General features: G+C 49.8%; 1 long non-coding RNA gene across 1 annotated transcript in view; it reads left to right on the top strand.

Moving 5' to 3' along the window:
- Window positions 1–20,114, top strand: part of LOC129555674 (uncharacterized) — a 137,367-nt gene that overhangs the window by 113,590 nt on the left and 3,663 nt on the right. The window contains exon 4 of the long non-coding RNA XR_016038748.1: window positions 17,462–17,537. This is a non-coding gene — a long non-coding RNA (uncharacterized LOC129555674). The remainder of the gene's footprint in view (window positions 1–17,461; window positions 17,538–20,114) is intronic.

Genomic DNA, 20,114 nt, shown 5'->3' with positions numbered 1-20,114 from the left:
TGTGGGACTCCAGGCCCCTGTCTTGTCCTGGCCCCTCTCTCTGGGGGCCTTGGGTATGTTGTTTTATAATTTCTGTGTACAGTGGTGTTGGAGCAGCTATAAAAAATATAGATATAAAATATGTGTAAAAATATATTTGACATGCATTATAATTTTATATAAATTGTCTTAGAGAAAGCCCCTACATTGTGTAAGTTTCAGGCCCAGGAAACGTGGGTGTGCCCCTGTGACTGAGGTAGTTAATGAATGTGTATCTTTACCATCTGCTGCCCCCTCTTCTGCAATGGCCTTAGAGGCCAAAGCGACAAGATGAAGGGAGGATGCTTGCCTGGTATAGGCATTTATGTGACTGAGAGTAAAGCTATCTACGAAGTCATGGAGACTTGGGGATGTGTTACACAGCTTAACCTAGAATGCTGACCCATGCATACACTTTCATCTCCATTTCACAGAAGTGGAGACTGAGGCTTTGTCTTTGGCGGTAAGTGCTGGTGTTCCTAGAGTTGCAGTGGAAGAGCAGGGACTTGGAGCTTGCTTCTCACAGAGACCAGGACTGTAGGAACCGTGGTCTGTGGACTCCAAATCCAGAGCTCTGAGTGCAGGAGACTTGGGTTAAGGCCAGGTGTTCCAGAAGCTTCATGGAGACCAGTCCATTTCCCAAGGGACCACAGAGTGAGGGGTAAGTGGTATAGGGATGAGCTCTGAGCCTGGAGCAACTCTGGAAGTATTTGAAGGTGCTGGGCCCTCTCTGGGACATCTGGGTCCCTGCAGCTCCGCACCTCAGATGCTGACTTCACAGAAGGAGGTCAAGGTCATGTGCAATCTGTTTCTACCAGCGTGGATGGAACAAGCAGACCTGACTCCTGGCACAGTTGTCCCCTGATATGACTTTAGAACCAGGCTTGACACCCTCACCTGGGAGAGGGGAGAGGCCACAGGTTTAAAGATCTGAGGGATTAGGGCAGGAGGGGCTGTGAACTGGTGGCCAGCTCTGCCTGCTCTGGGCTGAAGGCAGTGGCTGCTGAAGTGCGGGAGACCCCAAGGGCCCATGAGCCAGAGCTTCAGGAGCATCAGAGATTCATGTTGCCGTCTTCAGGGTAGTATCCTTAATAAACTATTCCATGCATAGTGCTGAGTTTATTCTTCAACTGCTAATCAAACCAGTGGGCATCACGTGGGGTTGTGTATGGTCTGTACATGTATATTTCCCCAAATACACGCAAGCCCCTATGTGCTACACAAGTAGGCGTGTCCACCATTTTATCTAAATGGAGAGTGTAATACTCACCTATTGTGGTGAGGGGATTAAATAAAATAATTGGATGCAGAGCGTTAGCAGGAACTTGACCCAGAGCAGCACTTAGTTCAGTATGTGCTCCATGCTAAGTTGCTTCAGTTGTATCTGACTCTTAAACCCCAAGGACTATAGTCTTCCAGGCTCCTCTGTCCATGGGATTCTCCAGGCAAGAACACTGGAGTGCGTTGCCATGCCCTCCTCCGGGGGATCTTCCTGACCCAGGGATGGAATCTCAGTCTCTTATGTCTCCGGCATTGGCAGGTTCATTCTTTACCACGAATTCAGTATACATATATGTGTGTATATATATCACTATTGCTATTGCTCTTGCCTTGATTATAAGTATTTGCACAGTTCAGTAACTGGTGCCACCAAAGGAAGGGCTCTGCAAAGGTATTGGTGTAGTCCTCAGACCTTTCGGAGCCCAGCTTTTTTTGCTGGTGATGCTCTGGTCTGGGTGGTCTACAGGCTCCTGTCCTCTCTATTGGTCCCTAGTTGACTCTTTTAACTGGTCAGCAGAGCTAGCGCCGCAGTGAGTCTTGGCAGCCTTGGGTGGCCTCAGAGGCTTCTGCCAGCTGGGCTGTGCTCTGGTCCCATCTGCTGCTGCTGTGGCTGAGCACGTCAGCTCTCCTGGGTGCACGGAGCGGCACCAGTCAGCTCTGACCCAGCCACATGCCAGCTGTGACGTGCCCTCTGCTCTCTCCCGCCACCGAGTGAGCAGCTTGACAACTCGCTTTGCTTGAGATAGGAAAGACCCCTCCCTGAACCAGGTCTTGTCTAGAAAGCTCTCCCCATCGTGCTAGGCCAGGTTCACTAGAAACAGAGGGTGAAATGGGGGTTTCCTGGCAAGTGCCTTGTTGAGGGGTGTTCTCAGGAGAAGCCAGTGAAGCAGTCAGGGAGTGAAGCCGGAGAGGCCTCCTACAAAGCAGAGATGTAACGGTCTCTTACCCTGATCCCGCTAGAAATTCTGGAGTATGAATTGCACCAAAGATTTGTCCCAACTTGAAGCAAAGGGGCTGGGATTTATTTATTTTTAAAGCAATTTTCTTTTTTAAAAAATTGGAAGATAATTGCTTTACAATGTTGTGTTGGTTTTTGCCATGTGACAACATGAATCAGGAGCTGAGATTTAAACTCCAGCATCTGTAAGTCAAGGATAGAGTGCTCAGTCGCTCAGTCCTATCTGACTTTTTGAGACCCCATGGACTGTAGCCTGACTGGCTCCTCTGTCTGTGGGATTCTCCAGACAAGAATACTGCAGTGGGTTGCCATTTCCTCTTCCAGGGGATCTTCCCAACTTGGGGATTGAACCTGCATCTCTTGCACCTCCTGCCTTGGCAGGAGGATTTTTTACCACTAGTGCCACCTGGGAAGCCCATGAAATTCCTGCATCTTCTAGAGAGATGGCTCCTATCAGCCAAGGGCAGTTCTGTGGGGAAGGGTACAATGTGTGCTGCTATAATCCGCCATCTCCCCACCCCTCGTCTGACAGCTGGGGGATGGGGCTGTGGGATGGTAGCGGGTCCCTGTGGGGCCTGGATCACACCAACCACACCCTACATTGCCCTTTGTTCTCTTCAAGGATGAACTTGTATCCTTCCGGGATTCAGTTCTTCTTGGCTTAAGAAACACCCATTATCTGGACCTACTGTGCACCTGGTCCTAGGGAGGACTGCCTGAACCGGTCTGTGGTACCTTCTGTTCTACTCCCACCCACTCTGACCCCCTGGGCCTTGCTCTTTCACTCTAAGACCTGCCCAAGGCCATGATCACGAAGGCCGTGTGAGAGTATTTGCTCCAAAGCACAGGGGGTTGACCTGGAGAATTTATTTTCTGTTACGAAAGGCACTAGAAAGGACCCATTTTCTTTGGAATTAGTGCCGGGAGGTGGAGGAAAGGTCTAACACATGCATGTTTTTTTCCTTTCTGCAAACTTTCCAGCCAAGCAGAGGAGGCTGCACAGAGAAGCGCTCTCTCTCCTGCCCTCCTCCCCACTCGCTCCCTCCTGCTGGGCTGTCTCAACTGCAGCCCAGCCTTGTAGCTACTGCTGGGGAAAACAGAAAACCACAGCTATGTGGCACCAAACAGGCCTGCATCATGTTTACGCAATGACAGAGGCCTGGGATTGACTCCAAAGAGGCGGGGGCCTCTGCAGCAGTTCAGACAGCCCTTCCACATCCAAGGCTGTGCTTTGGAGGGCGAGAAGGCTGAAAAGCCTTTGGCGGTCACTGCCTCCAAGTCTCTCATTTCACCAGGAGGCCTAGAGACAGGGAGTGAGTTGGCCAAGGTCGCGCAGAGAACTGAGTTCTGGTTTGGGGAACGTGGGAGGGAGGACTAGGCTGAGGTTCCTGGAGGACCTGGGGTGGGGGTGGGGATGGGAGGGACTCGCTCCAGCTCAGTGTGGCTGTTCCCAGCTCCTGCCCCCTCCTCCCCTTCTGTCTCTCACTCTGCATTGGCAGGTGGATTCTTACCGATGAGACACCTGGGGAGCCCGCCCTCTACATACAATTCAGCTCAATCCCCGAGCCTGCCACCTCACTGTTTTCACTTTTCCACGAAATGTGTGGCCGCCATGCTTTAGAACTCTGGAAACCTGACCACTTGTTTCCACTCCAATGTCTCTGAGGTCATCAATGAGGTGTCAAAACCTATTCCTACCTTCTTTGTTCTGTATTTGGAGGTCTTTGTTCTGTATCTGACACCGTGATCCCCACCCCACCCCACCATATCATATAACCCACTCCCCTTTTGTCTTTTTTAAGTCTTTATTGAATTTGTTGTCATATTGCTTCTGTTTTTTTGTTTGTTTGTTTTGGATTTTTGGCCACAAGACATGTGGGATCTCAGCTCCCTGACCAGGGATGAAACCCACATCCCCTGCATTGGAAGGCGAGGTCTTAACCCCTGGACCACCGGGCAAGTCCCCCACTCCTATTTCTTGAATCAACAGTCTGATCCCTCCTCAGTCCCCAGCAATGCTTCCTCTTCTGTCTAACGCCCCAAACTGGGTCCTCCCCTGTTTTCTGTTTTGTCTCGGCACTTTTTGCCTAGGAAATGAGTGAAGAATAAGAAAAGCTTCCTTTATTCCTAGGGATACAGCTGTGTCCATGCTGTTGAAGACTTGAAAGTAATACTCTCAGATTACCCATCCTCTGCTCTGAATCTCCATAGATCATTATTACCTATCAGGACGCCCTTCCTGGATATCTACCAAGTTCTAATTAGAACCAGCATCTTCTACATCAAGTTGATCATTTGTTTAAATTTTAAAAAATATTTATTTCTTTGGCTGTGCCAGTTCTTAGTTGCAGCTCAAGAGATCTTTGATCTTTAGTTGCAGTATGTGAGATTTAGTTCCCTGACCAGGGCTTGAACCCTAGGCATTGGGAGCTCAGAGTCTTAGCCACTGGACCACAAGGAAGTTCCAAGCTCATCATCTTCTTCACCAGCGTCCTTCATTCTTGGTTAAAAACTCCACTCAGTTGCCAGCATCAGAAATCTGGGTTTCATTCTTGAGGTGTGCTAACTAATCCCTCTCCCTGCCCCAAGATGTTGACAACCTAATTCCTTTGCAGATGTGATTAAGTTGAGGACTTTGAGATGGGAAGATTATCCTGGATTATCTGGGAGAGCCTGATATAATCACAACAGACCTGACAGGAGGGAAACAGGAGGCTCAGCATGAGTAGCAGGCAATGTGACAGTGGAAACAAGAGGTTGGAGTGATGTGGCCACGAGCTAAAGATTGCTGACAGTCCCTGGAAGAGGTGAGGAAGCCAGAAACTGGAAGAGGCCAGAAATGATGTTTCCTCTGGAGCCTCCTGCTGATACCTTGAATTTAGCCCTGTGAGATTCATTTTGGATTTCTGACCTTCAGAACTGTAAGAGAATAAATGTATGTGTTTTCTCAGTAAGTTTGTGGCAATCTGTTAGAACAGCCATGGAAAACTGATAACACTTTCATATTCTCCATTACTGGTTATACCCATTTGGTCTCAAATCCCATCAAATTTCTCTCTAAAATATCTTTTAGATTTGCTCCCTCCTCCATTCTGTCCTCAAGCCCATGCCATCCTCATTTCTCCCAAGAGCTTTAACTAATCACCCTATGTTTCTAAACCATCCCTCCTGTTGCTTCCAGAGTTAGACTCTGACCTGTATTTCGTAGAAAAGATGGTGCCCTCTTTCACAACCTTGACTTCCAGGCTAGGGCAGAAGATCAACGTGTTTAGACTTTGGGGAGCCAAGGGATGTGGGCTGTGATCAGTCCCTAACCTCTCTTTCTTGCCCGTATCCCTACCTCACACCCTGCCATTGAGTCACATGGGATCAGTTGCAGGCACCCTGCTGTATCGTCCTTATCCAGAAGTACTCCTGTATGACTTCTGCTAAATCTTAAAGAATCTGGGCCTTCTTTGAGCCTCAACTTTCTCATTTCTCCCATTAAGGGGCTTGTCCAGATGAGCTCCACAGCTGTAGGGGAACACTTTACCCTGAATAACTGAACCGAGTCAACTTCGTTGACCACCCAGTGTTCAAAAGTTCTCTCAGTGGCCACTAACCCACCCTGTCTTGGGAAAAGATGGTGTGTAATGGGCTGTGTTTCCCACTGACGCCCTCTCAGAGTCAGTGGGCTGTGCATACATGTGCAGCATATGTGGGCTTGTACGTGTATGTTTTGAGGGGGAACAACAGAATTCTAAACAGTTTATTAAAGAGCCACTAAAGGCGCCTTGGCTATGAAATTTCTCCAGGAAAAAAAAAATCTCTATTTTGACGATTTTAAGTGTTAATGATTCAAAACCATATGGATCACATTTCCCTCCCATCCGTATGGTTTTTAAAAAGTATCAGTGAGACTGCTTAGGGCAAAATGCATTTATGATTCTATCGATCCGGCAGCTTTGTGAAGGCCATTCAAAAGATCTGAGAGCCTGGCGGGCCAGGATGCGGGTCCATCCCTGGGTGCTTGCTTCGTAGTCTCCAAGGAAAATTGCTCTTGGCATCTAGGGAGAGTTTCTGGCCTGCAGCTTGGTGGGAAAGGAATGCTGTATCCCGGTGGGGTTTTTTGCAAAACCTCCAGAACTAATTTTAAAATGACTTAGTCTTTGGCAGACTGAGGAGGTGTTAACTCAAACCCGGGTGTATTTCAAGGGAAATGCAATTAGAAAAATGCTCTCCTAGTTAGCTGGGAGACTGTACCGAGCAATAAAGATTCTTGTTGGGTAGCTGTTTGGTGAGATAAAAACGTGCTGCATCAGGGTCAAGGTGTAGGCACACATGCGGGTTCCCCACCTCCCTCCCCTGCCCAGGTATAGGGGCCATGAAACCCATCCATGCTGCAAGGACACATTAGAAGTCCTGCTTCCACTGTTCAAGGACAAATTCTGCGAGTTTGTCTTCCTTTCACTTTGTCCCTTCAGCATAGTGGATACACACTCATGACCACTAGCTGCAGCACTACATACTGCCTCCCCATTAGGTTTGACTCTTGGCCCCAGCTTTGCGATCCTGTGGGGAAGTGGCTTGTCAGTATCCTATATCCACCATAGTCAGGAACTAGTATGTGGCTTTATGAATGTGGAGGGAACAGGGTAAAATTTGAGAAGTCTAGTCAAGGCTATGGTTTTTCCAGTGGTCATGTATGGATGTGAGAGTTGGACTGTGAAGAAAGCTGATTGCCAAAGAATTAATGCTTTTGAACTGTGGTTCAACGGAGAAGGCAATGGCAAGCCACTCCAGTACTATTGCCTAGAAAATCCCATGGATGGAGGAGCCTGGTAGGCTGCAGTCCGTGGGGTCGCTAAGGGTCGGACACGACTGGGCGACTTCACTTTCACACATTGGAGAAGGAAATGGCAACCCACTCCAGTGTTCTTGCCTGGAGAATCCCAGGGACGGGGGAGCCTGGTGGGCTTCCGTCTATGGGGTCACACAGAGTCGGACACGACTGAAGTGACTTAGCAGCAGCAGCAGCAGCTGGAGAAGACTCTTGAGAGTCCCTTGGACTGCATGGAGATCCAACCAGTCCATTCTAAAGGAGATCAGTCCTAGGTGTTCATTGGAAGGACTGATGCTAAAGCTGAAACTGCAATACTTTGGCCACCTCATGCGAAGAGTTGACTCACTGGAAAAGACTCTGATGCTGGGAAGGATTGGGGGTGGGAGGAGAAGGGGACGACAGAGAATGAGATGGCTGGATGGCATCACCGACTCGATGGACATGAGTTTGAGTGAACCCCGGGAGTTGGTGATGGATAGGGAGGCCTGGCGTGCTGTGATTCATGGGGTTGCAAAGAGTCGGACACGACTGAGCTGAACTGAACTGAACTGAACTGAGCAGTGTTTCACTCATCCGTTCATTTGATCCAACCACTCATCAACCCCCCACCCATTTTCCTTTCCAGCCACCCTCTGGCCACCCATCTATGCATCCTTCCGTCCACACAGCCACCCATCCTCCACCATCACCTATTCGTTCTTCCATCCATGTATCTACCTACCCATCAGGCACTCATTCAATAGATTAGATGCTTTTTCTTTAATCACACTGCATTTAGTATAAAATGGTCTTGGAAATTTTTCAAACCCTTTGACTCTACTAGCATATTATAACAACAAGGAATACCCACCTCAATATATCTTAATATTATGCCATATGTACTTAAATTTTTTCTTATTAATCAAAATACTATAGAAACGGTTAAAGGTGTATGTGTCAACCTCCACAATTCTGTCTTCTTATCTCCCCAAAGATGGTGTTTCTCATTGTCATGCATGTTTTAATTTTTTTCTTGCCATGTATTTATGTGTTCATAAACAATGCAAAGGTTGGTTTTTCAGGTTTTAAAGCTCTATGGAAATGGTATCCCACTGTAGGTGTCATTTTATAACTTGATTTATTTTTGCTTATGGTCCTTATGGTCCTGTTGCACTTTTTATGTCTGTATCTATTAAAGCAATTATTAGCTTGTTGTATGCTCATCTTGGTCTCCCATTTAGACTGCAAGCACAGTCCAGAGGGCAGAGAGCCCATCTTCACATCACCATTTCCCCAGAGCCTGGCAGAGTCCAGCTGACTGACTGCATTGATAATGGGCAAAGCTCTACTGAGTGCCAACCCTGTACCAAGTGCCAGGCTCTGGGGTGGGCACCCAGATGTGGCTCAGCCTCGAACTCAGCTCCAGGGTTCAAAGACAGTCCAGCTCTAGAACCAGGCTAGAGGTGGGAGGGAGTCTACAGAAATGCAAAGGAAGACTGAAAAGTGATGACGGGGGAGAGGGTCAGGAAAGGCTTGACTTCTTGACAAGTGATAGGAGTCAAACGTTGAATGATAAGGAGAAGCTTCACAGTCAGGTGAAGCGGGAGCAGGACTTCCATAGTAGAAGAGACTGCACAGCCTAGACTTGGTATCCGATGCCAATGGTTCCTGTTTCCTTGCTTAGGTAGGAGATGCCTCCATTTAAATCGTTTCTTCACTTAGGGCCTTAGGTCCCTTTGTCTGGTCAACCTTTGCATGCAGCATGGAATGTTTGAGGCTCTATCTCATATACCCATTCATCTCTTCATTCAGTCAGCAAATATTTACCGAACACCTACTGTGTCAGGCCTATGCTAGGGAGCCAGAAGGGTGTTTCCTGCCCTCAGTCTTGTGGGGAGCAACAGAGACAACAAAGCAAACAGATAGGAAAATTGTCAGATGGCAGGAGGCCGATGGGCTATTGAGTCCCAGATTGGGTACTTACTTGGGCGGTGGGGACTCCTCTCTGAGATTTGAATGAGAAGGAGCAGCTATTGGAAGACCATGGCGGGAACGTGCAGGAAGGAGAGAACTGGCCTGCTCCAGGCAAGGAGAATGTCCTGTGTGTCTGGAACGAGACTGAAGAGAGAACCTAGAGATAAGAGCAGTCGTAAGATTGCCTGTGGGGTAGGTAAGAGGTTTGTGCTTTATTTCAACCAGATGAGGAGACTTAAGAGGGTTTTTCAACAGAGAAATTATGTGATCCGTTACTTTTAAATGAATTAAAGTTGGGGCCCGAGGGCCGGAGTCGGAAAAGAAGCCAGGAGACTCTTGTGCAGACAGTCCTGGTCGAAGTGGCTGCAGCTGACTCTGGTGGTTGGCAGTGGCAATGGAGAGAGGTAGCTTCGGGGTGTGTTTTCAAGGCAGAGTTCATAGGCTTTGCTGAAAGGGTGGATGTAGGAGAAGAGTGAAAGAGCAAATTTGTGAGCTTGAACCTCCGGTGAATGGTGGGAGTCATTGGCGCTGAGAGGAGCAGATTTGGAGGTTGGAGCAGGAATAGAGTTTTGCTTTGGCGCCATTGATCTCGAGACGCCTCTGAGACAGCCAAGCGGAGCTGCCCATCAGGTGACTCAAGTTGGGGTCCTAGGGAGAGGCCACACCTGGAGATGCTGCTCTGGCTGTCTGGAAATGACATCTGGTAACTGGCAGGTGGCTTGTCCTGCCCGCCTGCCAGGAGGTGCAGCTCACAGCCTCCCCCCACATTCACTGTGTTCCTTCTGAGGACTAGGCAGGACAGGGATTAATACACCCATTTTATAGCTGGGGAAGCAGAGGCCCAGCAAGGGCAGTGAGTGGTCTGACCACCCAGGCAGAATCTAGTCCCCGCTCCCTGCCCCAGGCCTGGGTTATCCCCAGACCTCCTCTACATTGCTGGGTGAGTGAAGGCAGCTTCAGCCTTCCCTGAAGGTCTGATCTTCAGACCTTGATCTTCCTCTGTAAACTCCCTTTGTGGTTTTTATGGTGCATCCAAGCTCAAAGATGCCAGAACCAGGGCTCACATCCAGCCTTTCCATGCATGTGCCTGTGTGACCTGTGCTGGCCAGGGGCTGACAGTCACTCAGTAAGAAGCACTATGATGGGCTACTGCACTCCGCATTGTAAGGGAAGGGCAATCAGATATCAGGTCATGATGGGCAGTGAAAGGACTTATAAAAATCATAACTTGCATCCCTAAGCGCTTACATTGCTACAGGCATGAGGCACAGTTCTAAATACATGCAAGGTACTACACACTTGAAAAGTAATACAAGAATCATAGTCATTTTATAGAGAGGAAGCCAGGCATGCCTTGATGGTCAGGGTCCCACAGTAAGGAGCAGAACTGGGGCCAGACCCAGGTGGCTCCACTCTCAGCCATATGGTATTAACTCAGTATGTCGCTGTCACCCGTTACATTAGAGGTGGGGAAACTGAGGCCCTGTGTGTGAGCCATTCCCATCAGGATCATATGGAAGTTGCAGATCCCCGGGGCCCACACCTTGTGCTGGTAGGAGGTTCCAGGGACAAGGTTCCCTAGGATACGGGTCTTTGCCTGCCTGTTTGTGATATGCCCTTGACAACGTAAATATCCGTGGCTTGGGGAAACAGGAAGGGCAGACAGAGGGCCCTAGCACACAGGCCATGGCCAGATGAGCTAATGGCTGGAAGGAGAGGCTCACGCGTCTGGGTTGTGCTTCCTGCCCATGGGAGCTGGTGACCAGGAAGGGGATCGTGCTGGGGCTCTTCCAGGGATAGGGAGGCCTGGCCTCCATCTCCTCCACTGACTAAGCAACTGTGTGACCTGGGGCTAGGCCTGGTCCTCCGCTGGGCTACACCAGCTTTGTCTCTAAAATCAGGGCTGGGTTAGAGTTAAAGCTTTCATTCTACAAGTAAATATAGTTAGCCCTCCATATCCACGGGTTCCATACTCACAGATTCTATATCCACAGATGGACAATGTTTGGGGAAAAAATTTTCAGAAAGTTCCAAAAAACTGAACTTGATTTGCTGTACTCCAGTGACAATTTATGTAGCATTTACGTTTGTTTATAATTATTTACAGGGCACTAGCTTTGGCTTCCCTGGTGGCTCAGCGGTGAAGAATCTTCCTGCAATGCAGGAGATGAGGGAGACGAGGGTTCAATCCCTGGGTTGGGAAGATCCCCTGGAGGAGGGCATGGCAACCCACTCCAGTATTCTTGCTGGGAAATTCCATGGACAGAGGAGCCTGGCAGGCTACTGTCCATGGGCTCGTAAAGAGTCAGACACAACTGAGCGACTGAACACACAACATACACTGTATTAGGTCTTACACGTAATCTAGAGATGATTTATAGTGTATGAGATGATGCATGTAGATTAAATGCAAATATTTCACCATTTTATATAAGGCACTTGAGCATTCATGGAGTTTGGTATCTGTGGGGGATGCTGGAGCCCATCTATTGTGAATACTGGGCTCCAACTAAACTGAGTGCTTGCTGTGTGCCCAGTGAGGGGTGTCTGTGATTGGGAACTACCTCCTGCCCTGTCTTTTAATGTGGTACCAGCAGGTGGACCCTGAACATCTGACAGTATCCCCTCCTGGGCGTGAGGGGAGGACATGGTATTAGGGGACGCCTCCTTGAGAGGCCAGCAGAGAAACCCTGGAGGAAATGATTTCTAAATTGAACCCTGAAATACGAATAGGAGCTCACTGAGCAGAGGGAACCAGCCTCGGACACTGCTAGATATAACACATTTAAGATGAAAAGGAGATCGATTTTTTTTTTGAATTGAGGTAAAATTCACATAAGATAAAATCAGCCAATTTATGAGCATTTCATGCATCCAGTTCCTTCTGCCCAGTTCCATCAGCTGTTTTTCACCCTGACCTTGGTGGTTTCCTGTTCGAAACACTATGAGTCTATGATTCAAACAGCAGAGCAGTTTCAAGACAAAACACACATTGGTCACACAGGATGACATCATATTTACAAAAACCATTTTGCGATAGATATGACATCCCCATTTTACACTTGGGGACACTGAGAGAAACTTCAGAGCTCTGTGGTCCAAGGCCACACAGTTGGGCCAGGGCCAGGATTCTCACGCAGACATTTGAGCTCATGTCTCCGGCCCTGGTGGTTCCCAGGTGTTGGTCTTCAGACCAGCTGGGCACCTGGTTAGGAATTCAGATTTAGGGGCAGGGGCCCAGGCATTTGTATTTCTCATTCCTCTGTCCCCCCAGAATGTGGAAAGACCTGATCCCAGCGCCTCAGGGAAGAGACAGCCAGGACCTGTGGTGGCTCATGCCCGGGCAAAGGGATCTGAGGTCACAGAAGCCTCAAGGTGGTCCCTTTTCAGCGGTGGCAGCTGGTGGGCTGGCAACTCGACAGTGGTGGGTGTCTGGGGATAGTGGGGAGGGCAGGTGGAGCAGGGAATGGGGCCCAGGCAGCTTTGGGACAAAGCCCTCTTTGCCAGCATACCCGGGCGTTGGCCCCGCTGACAAATGGGCCACGGCTTCTCTCATTAATTTGCAGAGTGGCATGTAATAATAAAACGCTCCTTAAAGCTGGGATGTGGCATGAGCGACTGCTTTCTCAGGTCCTAATAAGGATCATTAACTGCATATGAAAAGGTTTTATAAACATTTGTTAAACTCCCCGAGCTTACCCGTGCCCATAGCTCGGGGCGCTCCAACTCGGCTCAGTCAGTCAGAACCAGCTGGAGAGGGAATGATCCAGGGCCCAGGCCCCTGCTGGCACCTTGGGAGCTGCCCTCTCCCCTGCCCCCCGCCCCAACTCCCATGCTTCTCCTGCTTGGCTGTGAAGTGACTCAGGGCTTCCCGAGCTCTTGCTTCTGAGCAGGCCCATCCAAGGTGCTGAATGAATGGGTGGGGGTAAGTGGGTGGAAAGCCAACCCCACCATTTCCTAAATCTAGACCTTTGGGCAACCCCTTTTATCTCTCAGAGCCTCACACTCCTCACCTGTCGAGAGGCTATTTGCTCCCTGGGTTTCTGGGAAAAGATTGGGTACAGTGGAACACAGATAATGGCTTCTGATTACCCTCCTCCTCTCTCTCCCTCCCATCTTCCTCCTTTCCTCTCTGTAGTCAGAACTCTCAGCCCTGGAAACTCAGGACTGGGGCTGTAGGGATTCCAAGAAAAGGGAGGGTGGACAGACTGTCTTCTGAGTAGGGAAGAAGGGCCTGGGAGTCAGTCTCCTGCTACCTGTCAGATCATCCATTTTGTTTCCCATCATGCTCTGTGCTTGGAGAAAGGAAATGGCAGGCCACTCCAGTACTCTTAACCTGGAGAATCCTATGGATGGAGGACTCTGGAGGACTACAGTCCATGGGGTCGCAGAGTCAGACACGACTGAAGCAACTTAGCACATGCTCTGTGCTATACTCACTTTCCACAAATTCCAAATGTTCAGAAAAATTATGTCATGCATAATCATCTGCTGTTAATGGCTTTTGGGGCCATGGAAGAGGTTGGGCCTGACTGGACTGAGCACGGTGGGAGGACAGCAGGATTTGGCCAGCCTGGACCAGCCCTGGGTGGCTGAGCCTCCTCCCTGCAGTGGGTGGGGGCCACAACAGCAGGAGGGGCCTCAAGGGGCTTGCTGCTGGGCCTCCAGGGAGGAGACGGAGGCAGGAGGCCATGGGGCTGGTTGGGCCCCACCTCGTTCTTACCTGCAAGATGGCCCGGCAGTCATTGGAAGGACTCTTCTTTGGCTCAGCAATCCTGTATCTCTCCCTGTGTTCCACACGTGGTTTCAATGGAAGCTTGGGGCACACCCCCGAGCTGGCTGGTGCCCAAGATCCATCTCCCCCAAGCAGTCCCCTCCTTTCCCCTGCTCCCACCCTTTTCTCACCCCTCAACCCTCTGTTCCCGAGGAAACTTGATTATAAAACCACAAACAACACTGGCCTGCTTATTTAAGCTCATTGCACGTGTGGCCCACTCCCCCAGGCCGAGCAAGAGTTTCCAACAGGACGGCCAGGGAGGAAGGGTGTGGTGGGGGCCAGGGTGGGGGAAACAGCGCAGAGACAGGTCCATGAACTGGGAATGTTTGCAGAGGAAAGTCTTTATCAGGAGTGACCCTGGTGAAGCTGGAGTTGGGGCCCGTGTGCATGTGTATGCCTGTGTGTATATGTGTATACGCACCATGAACACTTGGTGACTCGTGGACATAGGAGTTGGGAGTTGGTAAACAAATCTAGATTCACTGGCCATATTCCCAAGACAGTTGTATACCAGAAACTGTGCCAGGCACATTTACATCCATTTGACCACAGATCTTTATCACAGTCACTCTAAGAGGAGCGCAGTCTTTTTATTCCCACTTTGTACACAAGGAGATTAAGGCTTCGGAGGTTAGTGTCTTGCCCAACATCACACACACCTCAACTGGAGATCCTCCCTCTGTGCTCCCACCTTGACCTGCCTCCACACTGGTCAGTGTCACGCTGCATTCGAGGGGCCCAGCTGTGTGCCCAAGTCTGCCTCTTGCTCCTCACACTCAGGGGCGTGTCTTCTTTGTCTTTGTTGCACTCGTGTGTGGCTCAGGCCCTGAAATGTGGGAAGGAGTCAAAACAATATGATGGATCCATAAGCGGCTGTGCTCAGTCACCCTGGAACAGAGGAGGGTGCTCTGCAGGGAGGGGGACTTGGAACAATGGTGCCGCTGCAGCAAAACCTGGTCCCAGCATTCTTCATGGTTCTAGACTGGGATGCACATCAGAACAAGCTGCACAGTTCCACTTGCTCATCTGCCCTGGGGTCCTGGAATGCATTCATATAAGGGCCTTTCCAGGGGATTATGACACCAGGCTGGCTGGGGGACTGCTGTGCATGCCTTGCTCTGTTTTCCCCAGGAGTGTTGAGTATAGCATGACAGAAGGCCCTCTATGACTTGGTCTCACAAAAGAGGGAGAAAAATCAACCAGCACCACTATCTGCTGGGAAACTCACAGCCATGACTCATGGACAGATGGGGGAACCTAGGCTCAGAGAGGGAATGAGCTCACACAGTGGGTGAGGGCAGAGCTGGGGCTAAGCCTTGATTTCTGGTCACCTGGACTCTCAGCCCAGTCTTGCAGTTTGAACCAAAGTCTGAAGAGTAAGCGTGCGCATGGCATGGAGGAAGGGAAGGGATGGGGCGATGTGGGTGTGAGACTACATAATGCTGTCAGCTTTTGCCATGAAACCCACGAGCTGCCTCACTTAGTTAAATTTATTTCGTGTTTTCCTCTTTCAGTCAGCCAAGCACGTTCAACCTCAGGCATCTCTCGTGAAGCCAGAAAGAAGGGCAGGAGAGAGTTATAAGATTTCCCTTTCAAAAGGAAAAGAAAAAAAAAAAAATTCCTCCTATCTCTTTAGCTCCGTCTCCTTCCCTTAAGGGAAAAATATGGATCGGAGATGTTTTTAGTTGCAGCACTTCCTTGCAGCTCCTATGAATGTTTGTCTAGCTCCTCGCGGGTGCTGCGAATTTACAGCTCGGCATCTCTGGAAAGTAGCTTCAGGGAGAAAGATGGTGGAATTTTATTCCTGCTAATTTAAAACAATAATAATTGTTCACGCGTTAGGAAGCATTTCTATGAAATCAATCCAATCTTTCGGAACTGGAACAGAATGAAGCCAAATTTCCCGACTGGCCTTCCACTGGCTCTGTGACACTCATTGATTCGTCCTGCCCTTCTGTTTCAGCAAGCAGTGGTTGAGAGCTGAAATAGGCCAGCTCTCTGCTAGGCACCTTGGGTGAGGAAAGGGGAGACAGTCAAGAATGAGGTGGTGATCCCAGACATGGGTGTGATTTTTCTTGTGGGGCGTAAGAGGGCATGGGTGTCAATCACTACAATGGGGCTTTAGTTTTGCAGACCATGGCTCCCCTGGGTGGCTGGACACCTAGTGGTGGCTTCTACTAGCATCAGGATCCGGGAAGAAGATGAGTTCTGGGGAGAGAGAGGTTGTGGGTTCACTTGGCCAGGTCTGTGTTTGGCGAGCAGTGAATGTGGGGTGAACGTGATGGAACAGAGCCCAGGGTGGGGGCTGGCGCTGGCTTAAGTTGAACTAAGACCTGAGTCAGACAGATACTTGGCTCCTCAGAGAAGTCAGGGCAGGGAAACTGAGATCTAAATTCAGAATCAAGTTGAAAGGGGAGAATTAAGTGGGGAATGGGCATCCATCTCCGATTAGAGAACAGATCCCATGAGTCTGGCAGAAATGAGGAGAGCAGCCAGAATTGCTGTGTCAAGGGGGGAAGCTGAGCTCAAGGCTGTGTCTGTGCTGAGAACTGGTCTTATTGTGATTCCTTGTACATGCTGTGGGGTAGATCAGATGCCTGCTTGTAACCAGAACACTCACAAGGCTGCATTTTGGGGCCTGTGAGTCATCCAGGAGGAGGTGTTAGGAGGGTGATTGGGCAGAACAATCTGTATCCTAGTGGGAAGGTCTGAGCTAGGATGGAGGAACTCTATGGCATCCTCAGAGATGCCACTGTATAATGGGTGTTGCCGGAAGAAGGAAATGGCAACCCACTCCAGTACTCTTGCCTGGAAAATTCCATGAATGGAGGAACCTGGTAGGCTACAGTCCTTGGGGTTGCAGGGAGTCGGACACGACTGAGCGACTTCACTTTCTTTCTTTCTTTTGGAGAAGGAAGTGGCAACCCACTCCAGTGTTCTTGCCTGGAGAATCCCAAGGACACAGGGGCCTGGTGGGCTACAGTCTATGGGGTTGCAAAGAGTTAGACACGACTAAGCAGCTAACACACACACGCACACAATGGGTGTTGCCAGGCTTTCTGAGGTGACTGTGGTGGAGCAGAAAAGGGTGGCTGGAGGACCTGGACCTGGACACCTCTGTGTCAGGAGGACCGTATGCCCTGATTTGCCAGGGAGGGACCTGGTTCGTGTCTATGTTCTTTGTAAATGTGAACACAGTTCCGAGCCCCCTCAGAGTCCCAAAGACTGGGTTTGGATGAGCACTGATAATGTTTGCTTATCACGGCATCTAAAACAAACCCAGTACTTTGTGGACCTGCCCATCAGACTTTCAACAAGCCCTTGTCTTGAAGAATGTCTCTGCCTCTTCTTCCAGTGCCAGCCTTTGTTAACTTGGTAATCTCTGGCTTGCTGAACCTCGGTTTTGTAAAATGGTCATCACACAAATCAAGTGTCTCTTTTGCACAGTTGTTGTGACACTAACTTGGATGAGAAGGATGTTTGTAAGCTCTCAAGGGCCTCATAGGAGACTCTGCCATCTCTCTGTCTCTCTCCCCCTCCAGAAATCAGGCCACCCCATCCTTGAGGCAGGGAAAGCATGCTGACTACTCTGAGACCAAGAGGATAATGGCTTCTTTTTCTCTTCTCTGCCCCCTTTCTGCTTTGTCCTGAGGATTCCTGAGGTTCTGCGAAGCCACAGAGTGAAGACTCCTGGGACTCAGCTTAAGATGCCTGGATGGGGAGGACAGGTGACTGAGCTTCAGGGGAGGGTGTGGCAGTGATCACACCTGTGCCCTCTGAGACCTTCTGGAAGAGGGTCCAGAGCCATATTTGCCAGAAAACCCACACAGGCTCCATGCACAGAGAGGAAGTTCTTTTGGAAGGAGGGAGGTGGAAGTCCTGCTTGCTCTGGGTGTTCAGACCACAGGGGGAGGTTGCATTTATTCAGGATTATAATGAGACTCAAAGCCATATCAAACTCAGTGTGTTGAAGAAAGAGGAATATTTGTCCTGGAGAAGACTTAGAGGCCAAAGGTTTATTGATCTTCTAAGAAAAGAGCTGTTCTCCTTTCTAGAGTTGATGTTCAATGAGACAGGTGCCCCAATAAGGTAGTGAGTTCCCCATCTCTGGAGGAATGGGAGCAGAAATTGGCTAACTACTTGGAAGTGATGTGGAGAAGCAGCAAAGCATGGGCCTCAAGTTGGACAGTTGACTTTCAACCTCCCTTGTAGGCCTGGGATTCTCCCAACACTAGCCTCTGCTTTTGGCAGCCAGCTGCCTTCTGAATGAGTTGCAAGCCCCATCAGCTCTGGCCTCCTCACTGGGGTGGGGCTCCAAGGGAGCGGCCCTAGCCTCCCACTCCCACCATGCATGGCCACTGTGTGCACAGCCTCTGGGGTGCCTCTTGCAGCTACCACCTTCCTGGAGTCAAGAATTGGATACATTGGTTTAACAAGAAAAAGGCAAAAATTATACACACACACACAGAGGGAGATTTAGTCTGAAAAAAATGCCGTCTTGCTTTGGCCTTTTATCATAAGCCCATGGAGATGAATATTCTGACCTAATAATCAAAACAGGCTGTAATTGCAAACAGACTCTCAAGGCTGCACGGCCAAGGAGAGAGCAGATGAGATACCCGCTGAGCACAGCAGGCCTGGCCCCGCCAGCCCTCCTCCCACCCGTGGCGGATCGATGCGGCCAGCCAGCCGCGCACCATTTTGCTGGCCTGGCTTGATGGAGCCCTGCTCACATTCTGCCTTCCTCCAGGGACCCAGGGCTCCCTTTGCAGGAGAACCTGCTCAGAGGGAGCCAGCTCCTGCTCCTGTCCTGAGAAAAACATGACTAACTACCCTGCAGCATCCTGAAAAGCACAAGGAGGAGGGACGGAGGTTGTACTCCCAGCCCTCCTGACCTCCACCTCCTCCTAACTCTGGAAGATGTTCTCCTGGGTGTGCCACCAAAGCTGGAAGGTCTTTGTGTCCCCTCCCTGCTCCCACCTCCTTTTTGTGTTTTGTTTCAGACACACCCTCAGCTCAAATTTGCTTTGAAGGTCAGTAATTTCTACTCCTTTTCAAAACAGCTGCCCAAGCCTTTTGGGACCCAAATGTTGATTCTCTGTACTGAGGAATGAGTCTCCCTCAACAACAAGTACATTCCAGAAATATCCATCCAGCATCTTCAATGGGCAAGACATCCAGAGGGACCAAACATGAGCCAGGCATGGGCCCCGTCCCCAGGACACTCCCAGTAGCAAGGATTCAACCGCCGATAGAGGACCAGGAGCCCACCTGTGCCCCTCTTAGGAGCTGTGGGAATTCTGAGGGTTGGGTGTTGAGGTAGTAAAGGGTTTTGAGCTAAGTATTCAGGAAGAGGAGGATGATATAGAGTTGGTTAGGAAGGGGTCTACCAGGTGGCGGCTTCCCAGGTGGTGTTAGTGGTAAAGAACCCGCCTACTGGTGCAGGTGACATAAGAAACTTGGGTTTAATCCCTGGGTTGGGAAGATCCCCTGGAGGAGAGCATGGCAACCCACTCCAGGAGATCTGGAGAATCCCATGGATAGAGGAGCCTGGCAGGCTATGGTTCACAGGGCTGCAAAGAGTCAGATACAACTGAAATAATTAACACACACACACACACACACACACACTACACACACACACACACTACACACACACACACACACACACACACTACACACACACACACACACACACACTACCAGGTGGATGAAACTACCTAAGCAAGGAAGAGGCTGGGTTTGAAGGTGGTCTGGTGGTCTATTATGACTGGTGTCTGGGTCTGGGGTTTGATGATGGTGGAGCCTGTGTGGGGTGATGAAGCTGGAAAGGTATGTGGATTGAGATCACATTGTGATGGGCTTTAGGGAACTTGCTGAGGAGCTTAACTTCAACCCAAAGGCTTAGGGTTCTCTGAAGGGTGAGAAACAGAGCTGAGATCCAGAGATGACCTTCTGATAGTGATGTAGGGGGTGGGTGTTAGAGGGGAAGGTGGAGACAAGGGTTCGAGTAAGGGGTCAGGAGTCCAGGTGGAGGAAATGAAGGTCTGGCTCAGAGCAGCGCTTGTGGGAAGGAGGAAGGACAGAACCTGTGCAGTTTCTTCTTGAAAATGTCCTAGCAGGTCAAAGTCTTTGCTTGGATGCTTGGGTGGCATTGTCAAAGGGTGATCAGGTTGGTGGCATCAGAGGCTGAAGACCAATGTCATGACTCCAAGTTTTATATCTTTTCATTTTGGAATAATTTTAGATTCACAGAAAGTTGCAAAGATAGTACAGAGTGGTCTCTTCTCCTGGCTTCCCCTGGT

Source organism: Moschus berezovskii, chromosome 12 (assembly GCF_049115385.1).
Source record: "Moschus berezovskii isolate FMDL1 chromosome 12, NW_MosBer_1.0, whole genome shotgun sequence".
In the NCBI taxonomy this organism is placed as follows: domain Eukaryota; kingdom Metazoa; phylum Chordata; class Mammalia; order Artiodactyla; family Moschidae; genus Moschus; species Moschus berezovskii.
The sequence above is the reverse complement of the archived record's forward strand: the minus strand, read 5'-3'. Positions and strand labels throughout refer to the sequence as shown.